This window comes from Dermochelys coriacea, chromosome 6, assembly GCF_009764565.3.
Source record: "Dermochelys coriacea isolate rDerCor1 chromosome 6, rDerCor1.pri.v4, whole genome shotgun sequence".
Taxonomy (NCBI): Eukaryota; Metazoa; Chordata; order Testudines; family Dermochelyidae; genus Dermochelys; species Dermochelys coriacea.
The window spans coordinates 53,677,970-53,690,140 of NC_050073.1; the positions used below are offsets into that span (position 1 = coordinate 53,677,970).

Below are 12,171 nucleotides of genomic sequence, written 5' to 3' on the forward strand. Positions count from 1 at the left end.
GCATATGCAGCTCATCGTAGAAGTGGCACGTTTGGGCTCTGACCCGGAGCGTCCATTTGCCTCTCTGTTTTTTTGGTAGGCTTGCCTCAGCTCCTTAAGTTTCACATGGCACTGCTTCGGGTCCCTGTTATGGCCTCTGTCCTTCATGCCCTGGGAGATTTTGACAAATGTTTTGCATTTCAAAAACTGGAACAAAGTTCTGATAGCACGGATTCCTCTCCCCATACAGCAATCAGATCCCATACCTCCCGTTTGGTCCATGCTGGAGCCCTTTTGCGGTTCTGGGACTCCATCGTGGTCATCTCTGCTGGTGAGCTCTGCATGGTCACCTCTGCTGATGAGCTCTGCACTCACCTGCACTTGCCACGCTGGCCAAACAGGAAGTTTGAAATTCAAAAGTTCGCGGGCCTTTTCCTGTCTACCTGGCCAGTGCATCTGAGTTGAGAGCACTGTCCAGAGCGGTCACAATGGAGCACTCTGGGATAGCTCCCGGGGGCCAATACCGTCTAATTGCATCCACAATACCCCAAATTCAACCTAGCAAGGCCGATTTAAGTGCTAATCCCCTTGTCAGGGGTGGAGTAAGGAAATCGATTTTAAGAGCCCTTTAAGTAAAAAAAAAAAAAAAAAAGACTTCGTTGTGTGGATGGGTGCAGGGTTAAATCGATTTAACGCTGCTAAATTCGACCTCAACTCCTAGTGTAGACCAGGGCTAAGACTGGAAGTGAATTTAAAGTGAATTAACTATTTCTGATTAACTTCATGTATGGATGTTCTTATTCAGGAGTAATAGTACCTTATTCCAGAAGCATCCACCCATGAAGTTAATCAGGAATAGCTATTCTGGAATAACTCCCTATATAGACTAGACTCTTGTCATTTTGACTGGCTTTCCACTCTTATTTGGGTTGAAGTACCCTTTCAAACTTCACTTTGTTACCCCTGTCAGCCCAGTGTCTGCTTCCCTCAAATGAACTGGAGACCAGTTGCAGGATCCAACACCAGACATCTGCAAAGATGAGGTCTTAATGCCAGAACCTGCCCCTAGACTGCCTCTGTGCCTTTGTGCTTATTGGTTTCAGAGTAGCAGCCGTGTTAGTCTGTATTCGCAAAAAGAAAATGAGTACTTGTGGCACCTTAGAGACTAACGCTCTAATAAATTTGTTAGTCTCTAAGGTGCCACAAGTACTCCTTTTCTTTTTGTGCTTATTGTGGATCTTCTCTGATTGGCTGCTGCTTTTCTTTTTCCTGTAAATTAGTGTCAGTGTATGACCTTTCATAGCCAAGGGAACTAAAGGAGAGGATTAGACAGGAGTGGGGATATTTGTTTTGGACATCGAGGGAGAACATAGTCTGGACCTAAAGCCATTTAATGTAAAACTAGTTAGATGTTGGGGGAGTTTTTCCTGCTCATTGACATGGACATAGGAAATAACTACAAAATCTCTCCTCTACATTCTCAGTGAGATGTTGTTTGGGCATCATCCAGTCAAGGAGCAGAAAAAATACCATGTGATTTTAGGTGACCAATCACATAGTGTGAATATCAAATTATGAATAGTAAGTACTCAAAGCAAATAACTTTTGGGCATCCCACGGACTGAAATATGTTTGCATCTACTAAAGTCAAATAACAAATGCATTTTTAAAAACTGAAATCTGTAGAAAATTTGGAAACAGAAAAAGGGGTTAAATTGGATGAATTAATAGTTTGCCCAATTATAGTGGTTACATTCTTACCCTAAATAAGCAACCAAATAAGAGTGAAACATCGTTGCATTACCCAACTATGTAAAATTGCCAGAATTTCTAGTTCTGTCACCTAGTAGTCTTATGTATATATCACTGGGATCTTTGAGCAATCTAGGTTGAATTCCCCCCCTCCATCATAGAGATTATGACTCATCCTGTATTATGTAGCCCTCCTAGTCTGCTCTCCCTGCATAACATGTCATGGCAAAACTAAAACCCAGCATGCCTTGTGCTTCATTTTTTTTCACTTTTGTGCTCTTGGATGAGTAAAATCTATTGCCTCTGGGGTTTATTGAATCAGATAAACGAAGAAGAGGACCCCACAGAGTTTTCTTGCTCACCAAGTTGGGGACCAGCCGGCACCTGCACGTCTCCTTTCCCGGGCTATAATGTGATTTTTCTTTTTTATTTCCTTCACAGTTGGTAGCATCACTTTAAAAAAAAAATGGATACTCTGCAGCAAAGAACAGGATGTGTAGCCTTATTCAAAGCCCCAAAACAGAGTAAACACATGTTAGTATTGTCTCTTCTGACAATTCTTTCAGTCATGTCTAAAAGGGAATAAAGAAGAAACTCAAGATTACCCTGAACACCTATGGGAAAAATTTATTAGAAGAAAAAAATTCTGATTCACCCCCTTACTGTCTACATCCTAAAATGGTGGCCCAGAATCCCAGAGCTTGCAAAATTGTTTCCATAAAGATTTGTTCCGATATCATAGAACACTATACTATTTGTTTTGATGAAGGCAAAACCCTTTTCCCTTTGTGTCATTAAAATGTGGAATTTGAGTACCCAAACAAGTACCAGATTGTTCAGTGAATGAAATTCAAATAACAAACTTAGGAATCAGATGCTCTGTGTTTCCCATGGGAAACCTATGTGTGTGCAAAACTGCTCTCAGGGCCTTGCTCACCTTGTCCAATGTAATATGTAGGCCAAGGAGCTAGAATTTCTGAAACTGCAGCTCCGATATAAAGTATCGGTTAACTCTAAGTAGCAGTGATGGTTGGTTTCCCAGTGAACATATATTTCGTGAACAACCATCATGTGTATAGCTTTCAAGCTTCAGGCATCTAATCCCTAAAAATTAGGCACAATCTCATTTAATTTCAATAGACACATTTTAATCTGAACCCAGTTCCATATACGTATCTCTTGTGTAAAAGGAGTTTTTATTTTTGATGTCTCAGACCTGCTTGAGATATTTTGGCAGGTCATTCTGCCCAAAGACTTTAGCTCTTCAGGGTTCTAATACATAAATTTCAGTGCACACATTTGGTGGACATAGCAGCATGGTAGCTGTTGTTTGTATTCTGCAAGAGTTATTCTGAAAAGTAAACATCAGCTATATAGAAACACTAAATAAATGTCCAAGCAAGTTTCCTAAGGCTGTAACTTTAGTGAAGATATTTGCAATTTGCCCATGCTGTTTCTGCATCATTGTTTTGTCTAAGTGTCTATTTCTGTTTTTCAACAAAATTGACATGAAACCATAGGTGAAATCCTGGCTCCATTGAAGTCAATAGCAAAGCTTCCATTGATTTCAGTGGGACCAGGATTTCACTCCAAGTATTTAAGAGCCAAGGGCACATTCTTAAAGCAGCAAACAGTAACCACAAAGGAAGGAATTGTTTCTTACATGTACAGCACTGCACAAAGTTGCATCTTCCTCTGAACCAAAATATTGGCTGTTACTTAGGAATAAGATATCAGATCTGGTAGAACAATTGATAGCCTAAAGCAGTATGCAAAAAGAAAAGGAGTACTTGTGGCACCTTAGAGACTAACAAATTTATTAGAGCATAAGCTTTCGTGAGCTACAGCTCACTTCATCGGATGCATTTGGTGGAAAAAACAGAGGAGAGATTTATATACACACACACAGAGAACATGAAACAATGGGTTTATCATACACACTGTAAAGAGAGTGATCACTTAAGATAAGCCATCACCAGCAGCAGGGGGGGGAAAGGAGGAAAACCTTTCATAGTGACAAGCAAGGTAGGCTAATTCCAGCAGTTAACAAGAATATCAGAGGAACAGTGGGGGGTGGGGTGGGAGGGAGAAATACCATGGGGAAATAGTTTTACTTTGTGTAATGACTCATCCATTCCCAGTCTCTATTCAAGCCTAAGTTAATTGTATCCAGTTTGCAAATTAATTCCAATTCAGCAGTCTCTCGTTGGAGTCTGTTTTTGAAGCTTTTTTGTTGAAGGATAGCCACTCTTAGGTCTGTGATCGAGTGACCAGAGAGGAAATGCTTGTCTTCCTCTAATGTGTAGAGAGGAAGATGTAGCTGTGATGGGGGGTGGGGAGAGTGTGTGTGTATATTTTATATGTATGTTATATATTAAAGGCTTTTAACAAAAATTCTTATTCTAGACAAAAAATTAAAGAAAGAATCTAACTCTAATCAAACCAACATATCTCAGTATATTTTTCTTTTCAGCACAAGGGAGTTCTACCGTATATTATCTATCCTTTTCTATTGCCTAAAGGATCGCTTTTCGTATTGGGAGAAAGTAAATTATCAATTATCTCTTCCTCTTTCTAGACTGAGACCATATTCTGGCTTCCTGTGGCTGCATAATTAAAGGTGTGCCCATTCCTCTGGAATGTTGTTGCTGACACAAGAAAGCAAAGGTGGAAAGAAGTGATGGGCTAAATCTAGGGAAGTTCTTGTGGTAACAACAAAGATGTGGCCATAATCTTCTCCTCACATCAACAGAAAAAATCTCTAAAATTATTTTAGTTTTTATATTTTAAAGGAAAGAGAGAGGATGGGGAGAGGCGTTGAGGGGCCAGATGGATGGATGCATGCATGTCTGGCTCCTTCACTGCAAAAAACAGGTTGTGTGTTTTGTTTTAAATGAACATTGTATGTAGATAAAACAGAATTTCCTGTTCTACATCACAGAGCTATACTGTACAGTACTGTCTTTGTCCGTATGCACTGTTATCTAGGAGGCTCAGTGTGAGTGAACCAAGGATGTTCTGTGAAATATAGTTTTATCAAATCGCTCTCACCAAAAGTCCAGACCTGTAAGATGCTGGAAATAGGCATAGTTCCTGAGGTCTGCCCACCTGAGGAGCATCAGTTTGACGTCTGCAGAGAGGGGTAGGGGTTTTTTATCTTAGTTTTTCTTGTAGCCAGGTTGTGTGTTAGGAGATTCTGGATGATCGGCAAGTCTGTGGTCTGGAAGGGAGTTACAGTAATTAACTTGGGGCTTGGCTACACTGGCAAGTTAGAGCACATTAAAGCAGCCCCAGGCACCCTAACTCCTAACATGTCCACACTGGCAAGGCACTTAGAGCACCCGGTCTCTGCAGCTGGAGCGCTCCTGGTAATCTACCTCCATGAGAAGCATAAAGCTTGCTGTGCCCAGGCTGAAATGCCCGGGTGTCAGTGTGGATGACATGTTGCATTACTGTGCTGTGATTGGCCTCTGGAAACGTCCCATAATCCCCTGAACTCAAGTGGCCATTCTTGTCACTGTTTTGAACTCAGTTGTAGGAATGTGAATATCCCCTTTCAAAGCTCCGTTTCTGACAGCCAGCACGCTTACCTACTCTTGGAACAAAGCAACCCATTACTATGGAATGCTGCTTGCTGTGAGTGTGTGAGAGAGGCGGGCATGGGAGGGGTGTTTGCTGCTGTCTTAACTTACAAGACAGCATGCTGACATACTCTCCGCACCCCAAAAAACAACTCTCTCCCCCCACATACACACAACACACTCCCTGTCACACTCCACACATACCCCCCATTTGAAAAGCATGTTGCAGCCACTTGAACGCTGGGCTAGCTACCACAATGCACTGCTCTCTGTGGCGTTGCAAGAGCTGCTAATGTGGCCATGCCAGTGCTCTTGAATCTGACAGTGTAAACACACGGCAGTGTTTTCCCTGCTGCAGTCTCCAAAGGCTGGTTTAACTCCCAGCACTCTACATCTGCAATTGTAGCCATGCCCTTAGTGATCCACCTTTACAGCAATGCTGTTAGGAATCTTGGGAAGGGAAACTGTCTTCACAAGACTTCATGCTCAACTTTGCACGCCCAGAGATTTTCAAAATCTTTAGATGAACATCAAAAATTTGGGGGTGCTTAACTGAACTGAACCTCCAGGTGGTGGTTCATCACAGCCAGACATTAGATCAAGAGGAGAAAAAATATTGGTGCTTGAAAATATTCATGCAAGGATCTTGACTGAGAAAACTATGGTGTGAGTTAGGGTAGCAGGAGAAGTGTCCACTAATTTTGCAGTAAAAGAAGGGAATAGTTAACTTGAATTTCAGGAAAACTTTCCTAACAGTGAGAAGTTATGGAGCTGTCTCCCACTGGAAGTGTTGGGCACCCATCTTTTGGGGACACTTAAAACTGGACTGGACTGACCACTAGTTAACTCCCATATAAATAACCTGAAATTAAAGTTGCAGGTACATATCAGAAGGAAGAACAACTGACTGACCCTTACTGTAGGAGCCAAGTGGCCTTGAAACCTTTTGAAAATAGAAGTGATGCCTGCAGACATGTGTTCCTCACATCCTCTCTTCCTAGGCCAAAGGTATAAATAAGTCAACCCTATCAACAGTCCCTTGGATCCTATATCTCCAGAAGTGCTATTCGTAACTAAGCTATGAAACAGGACTGAGGAGAGAGCTCAGTGTGGCTCTGTGTAGGCAATACATTCAGAGATCAGTATCACACAAGGTCAGTAACCCCTTCTTTCCTTCATGAAGCGCCATTGTAAGAGAGAAGCTAGCAGCGACTTCCCCGATGAAGTGGTCTGGGGTCCCTGCTAGATGAATAGCAATTGAAGCATTGTTGCCAAAACTAGCATCATTTGTGAAAGGGTGAGCTAAGCTCCATATATAAGCTCTATAGATTCTTCTTTGAGTAGTGTCCCTGTGGGTGCTCTACTGTAGGTGTCCCTGCGTTGCTGATCGGAAAACTTTGCAGCAGTCCTTCCCGCCCACACATGCGCTGCTCTCTGCCTGCCACGAGGCTAGCTAGTGTGCACGGGTAATCCCTCCTCAGTTCGTTCCTTACCATAAGAGTCGACTACTAGAACTCCGAAGTAGAGTGGAGGAGGGCGGGTCTTGGAGCACCCATAGAGACACAACTCGAACAACCATCATTACTGCACAAGGTGAGTAACTTCTTCCTATCAAGGGCACATTATGGATACATGCCATAGAAACTGCTATCATCATAAAAGAGTGAGCCTTAAAGTGCCCTGGCTGTGAGAGAGACTAGCTAGGGTTGGATACACAGCCTAATCTATGTAGACAGGTTTTGAACTGAGATGATATTACCTTTGGATTTGTCTGCAAAGGCCACAAATAGCCTGTTTGATTTCCTGAACTGCTTAGTTTAGCCTAATTAGTAATTAACAGCACTTGACATCCAGGGTGTGCAATCTCCCTTCCTAAGATGCCTATGCTGCTTTGGAAGAATACCAGCAGAGAAATGGATTGATTTAAATGGAAGTTGCAAACAATGTTGTCAAAAAAAAATTGGGTGAATCCTATGAACTACCTTGTATTTTATATGTAGCTTGAATATGGTATAAGATAGGTTTGTTAACGAGGCCTGAAAGTCTCCTAGGTGAGCTGATGACCACCAAAATAGTGCCCTTCTGAGGTGGGCAGAGATCCAGATCTCAAGAGCACAGTGTATCCCCCATGTAAGTTTGGTACAATAATAAAATTTTTTTAAAAAGTTCTAAACTTGTATGCATAAAAAGAACATACAAAATTAAAAAGAACATTCAGAATTACTCATTTTTTATCCTATCTAGTATAAGAGCTGTTAAAGCTCATGCTTCAGGACATACTAACACAAGTTAGGACGTAAGTTCCCCTGAGAGGATCTTAATTCCAGTATGCATTCTTTGGCACCATTCTCTGAAGCGTTTGGTACTGCCTACTGTTGGAGATAGGATTCTGAACTAGGTGGACCCTTGATCTGATTCTCTCTGACTATTCCAATGTGCTGATGTTGGAGGAAACATTCCAATGTACTAATATTCCTTTTTTAATATCCAACACTTCTATAGTTATGGTAGCTTTATTTCAGTACAACTGTGGTGGTTAATGAAATCATTAAAAGGATACTGTGAACTTTAAGATCATACCAGTGCTTTGACAATAAGGTAATATGCTCATTAGAAATACTTTAGACACTTTTCAAATCATTTTTACTTCAAATCATTTGTTACTAATTACACCTTATAGCATAAAACTGAAATCCAGAGATGTGAAAGTTAACAGCATAATGTATTTTTCTGTGAAGTTACTTAATGTACTATGTGAAAATAAAGATCCAGTACCTGGCCCAAGTTTGCTCTCTTTGCGCTACTCAGGAAGGCATGACAGGAGCAGAAAATGGCTGCAACTTCCCAGCTGGGGATTTCTCCCTGCATAAGAGAGTCTCCCATAGATAGTGTGTTTGTCTAGGCCCTTTCTATCTTCCTTCAGCCTTCTGGCTGTATTGCACTTTGGTGATCCTTGCCTGGCAGATGGCCCCATGGGAAGTAAAGCAACCAACATAATTTAGACTACACTTCAGACTGCTTCAAGTTATACAGGAGATAGCTTAGCTTAGAATGAGCTACAGGAATGGGAGCCTTAACCTGTTGGATCCCTCCTCAGCTGTGTCCAGTGAAACCTGCAACCCAATGTGTTAGGAAATATATAGGCTGTTACTGTCCCTTTTTATTACATATAATGTGTTTTACAGAACTGTACCATAAACAGCCTCCATCTATTGGTTCCCCCAGTGCTCCTACATACCAGTTATGTCTCACCCTAGCCAAGAGAATGGAGTTGGAGATCTCCTAGTGTAGTTCTCTTCTACCTCTAATCCCTGGTCCTGTGGAATCAAATATTCAAAGCCCTGTAACTGACTTGTGTCTGCCTTTTCTGCACACATGGGCACAAAAATGAAGAATTAGTGAGGGAGACAGAATCAGTGACATACTGAGTGCGGAGCAAATGTTTGGTAGCTTCAGGCCTGTGGAAAGCAATGCTTTCAGCCTTTGAGAATTTGCTGACTGCAGCTTAACTTACGTGAGAAGTCAGTCTATAGTATTTAAATATATACAAAGGTAGTTGATGCAAAAACAATATGTACATTACATTTCTTAGCACCCCACCGTCCATGAGGTTGAAAGGTGAAATAATGTACTGCATCTCTCAAGATTCATGTTTTAGCTATCTATCCAAGGGTTTTACACTGGAGTCCATCACTTTAGGAGCAGGAGCTCTAGTATGTTTTAGGCAAAAGTGAAATGAGTTGGTGAGGGTCTCAGTCTGATCCAAACCGTACCTGTACACATCATAAAACTACCACAGTTTTTAGGAGAAAGGGGATAGGTTTGAAAGTGTCTAGGGTAGCAAAGGTCATAGATCTGCTACCTTTCCTTTCAGACCTGGAAGAGCAGGTGGTAGTGCAGATCAGCACTGATATACACTGGTGGAGCAGCACATGTCCATGTCTTAGAATAGCAAGATTGGGCAGAAAACTAGGATTGAGGTCCATTGACAGAGTTGCTGGGGTTGGGACAGGGGCTTGGGTCAGTAACGCTAGACCCTAACTTCCATAAGAAACTCCCCTGTGAGTTTAGATTGTAAGAAAAGGTGAAGATAAAATTGGGTGGCTGGCTTGCTTATTGTGGGATTATTTTTTTCCTGAAAAGAGGCACAGCATAAACAAAAGCTGTTCTGAGCTATCAGTTTGGCTAAAATATGGTCTGTGTGGCTCTTGGTGCAGGAAACATCTGAAGCCTTTACTGAAGACAAAGAGAAGGGAAGTACTGTTGATTCCTGATGCATCATTTTTCCTCAGATTTTTTAAAAAAAAAAAAAAGTGGAGGAATGTTTTATTTTGCTTTTCATAAAAAGGATTTTTTAACATATTCGAGTTATTATCCCCATCAAGCAAGAAATCATCTAAGAATCCCTGCTCAGAGTTTAATCCATCCTTCCCCCAACTCCTCTTCATGCTGTGCTGAGGTCTTGGCAGAAACATCTCCCATCCCTCCTTTGTTCCCATTTCCCTTAAACAGTAACTCAGGAAACTCCTGTTTGGTGCTGATCCTGGCTGCAGCCTTCAGTCAGAATTGATAATTAGACTTTGAGATAAGCCAGCTGCTTGCAGGTCCCTAGTGGTCTCTGGGCTTGAAACAGAGCTGCAGAGGCCAGTCACAGGTCTGTAGCAGGAGAAACCTGTCAGTGACACAGCATCTGCTCACCGAGATACTGAGCCGCTCTTGCAGTTGAACACCTACGTGCTGGGGGTTTTAAAATGTCGCTGGCCAGGAGGAGAAAACAGCAGCTCTATAAACCGCATTTTCTCTCTCTCTCTCTCTCTCTCTCTCTCTCTCTCCAAAGGGTGTTGGGCTATGGGGGCTAACGAGGGCAAGCTGGGAAGAGACAAGGAGCTGAATTCAATAGTGAGTTAAAGATTTCTTCACACATTGAGGGTCTGAGCCAGGGAGGGAATGGAAATCTTGCCCAAGTTAATGCTGGCTGGCTGAAAGGAAAAAAATAAATAAATAAATCTGCCTCTTAGATGCTGTTTGTTCTATGTTTTTGGCACTCTTGTCCCTGTCTTACAGATCATTAGCAATACTTGAAATTATGTTTGGAAGGAGACCTAGAATTAAGAGGTCATTTGAGAGGTTTAAAAGCTTACAAACGCACAACTACCAAGCAGCCACACTAGGTTCAGAGATGCAGAGATTCACTACCTGCGGAATCATCCCCGTTCCTGCCTCTAATTTTCTTTCACTAACATTTAACCAAATTCCTTGCTTATTTTGGACTGCTCTGTGCCATGATTCTCACAGTGGATTACAGTAGTGTATCTTATTAGTGAGCTCCCAGCTAGTCCTGTTGCTACCATGAACAAGAATCTGCTCTAAAATCCACTTTTCTTAGTTTTTTTTCCAACTTTTACAGAGTACCTCATCTGAACTGAAAGGGAAAAAATGTTTGGTTTCCTTTCTTTCCAGTCACAAATGGGAGATTCGCTCAGATCAACCCCTCTTTCTAGTTAGAAGAGGAGCAGGTCAGTAGAAGACACTCATTTTGTCAGGCAAGAGACTGTAAGGTCTGTATTTCAGCTCTTTGAATCGGCCTTGTCCCCGGTACATACCAGAAAGGATCCAATGCCCCCAGAAGTCTATGAGAGTCTTTCAGTGGATTGAGCCCTAATATTTTGGAGATTGTGCCATTTACTCTTCTAGGGAGCCCCTACAGTCTAGTCATGAAGTGTCATTGGTTGAATGACCTCAAAGGAGGTTCCAGAGCACTCTGCTCACCCTACAAGTGGGGAAAGGAGAGAATCAGTTTATTTTGTAATTGTTTGTTGACTTTAGTTACTTGGGAGGTGCTCAGATTCTGTGGTGAAGAGGGCCACAAAATTACCTAGGTAGAAAAGCAGATGCAGCTGAGACATGGAGGATGGGGACGGGGGAGAGTGCCAAACCATCCACTAATTTTAGTTGGGGATTGGTATTCCAGGCAGCAACTTGCCTTTTGGCCATCCCTGCCAGAAGATATCAGGCTGATGGGAAAGGAGGGAAGAGGGAGTTTCATAGATTCATAGATACTAAGGTCAGAAGGGACCATTATGATCATATAGTCCGACCTCCTGCACAACGCAGGCCACAGAATCTCACCCACCCACTCCTGCGAAAAACCTGCGAAGTTGGGAATAAGCAAAGGAAAACTGGGGGAAATCAAAAGCGATCCATGAAAACCACCTCAGATTGGCGAACTTGAATTACATTTAATTTCAATCCTTAACATTGATCTAAAAGGCGATTGGGGGAAGGTTTATTAGGATTCTGTGTCCCTGGAGCCATGCTTTGAAAGAACACTGCACACCATGATAGCTTGCATGTCTAATTGGAAGTTTTTCCTTTCTTGATCACCTAAAGTCAAATTCATTTACTCTGCTTGAAACAAGGATTTAATTTTTATTTATTTTTTTTTTTTTGGCATCAAAAGATGTCTCTGTCTTGGTGCAGAACCACAGCCTGCTAATCAAGAGAGGGCCCATTACCAAACCTGCTTTATGAATATTCGCATCCGAGGGCAGCACCAACCTCATTAGGAAGGGTGTTGCAATCATTATTAAACTGTTGGAGCCCATTATGATTCACAGTGCTGTAATGATGACTGATACCCACTGAGGGCAGCTGAGAAGAATACTGGAACATAATGACCTCACTTTTTCTTCCTAAGGCTACAGAGCTTTTAAAGCTTATGGCTTATATCATTTGTGTCCTTTTCATCCACTGTGTGAAAGAAGTCTTAATATCCCCGATTCTTCTGCAGAAGTGGTGCAAAGAGAAACATCAGAGCAATTAATTAATTACCATTAATTCTTTCATATATAGGGGTTCT

General features: G+C 41.9%; 1 protein-coding gene across 20 annotated transcripts in view; it reads left to right on the top strand.

Moving 5' to 3' along the window:
* The window catches only part of LOC119857578 (transmembrane protein 263-B-like), a 312,491-nt gene that overhangs the window by 140,720 nt on the left and 159,600 nt on the right, over positions 1-12,171 (top strand). The window contains exon 4 of one of the 20 annotated variants that reach the window (XR_006281807.1): positions 4,310-5,584. The exons of the other annotated variants lie outside the window; for them this stretch is intronic. The gene's annotated coding sequence lies outside the window, so the exon portion shown is untranslated. Of the gene's footprint in view, positions 1-4,309; positions 5,585-12,171 lie in introns of those variants that run through there. 20 annotated transcript variants of the gene reach the window in all.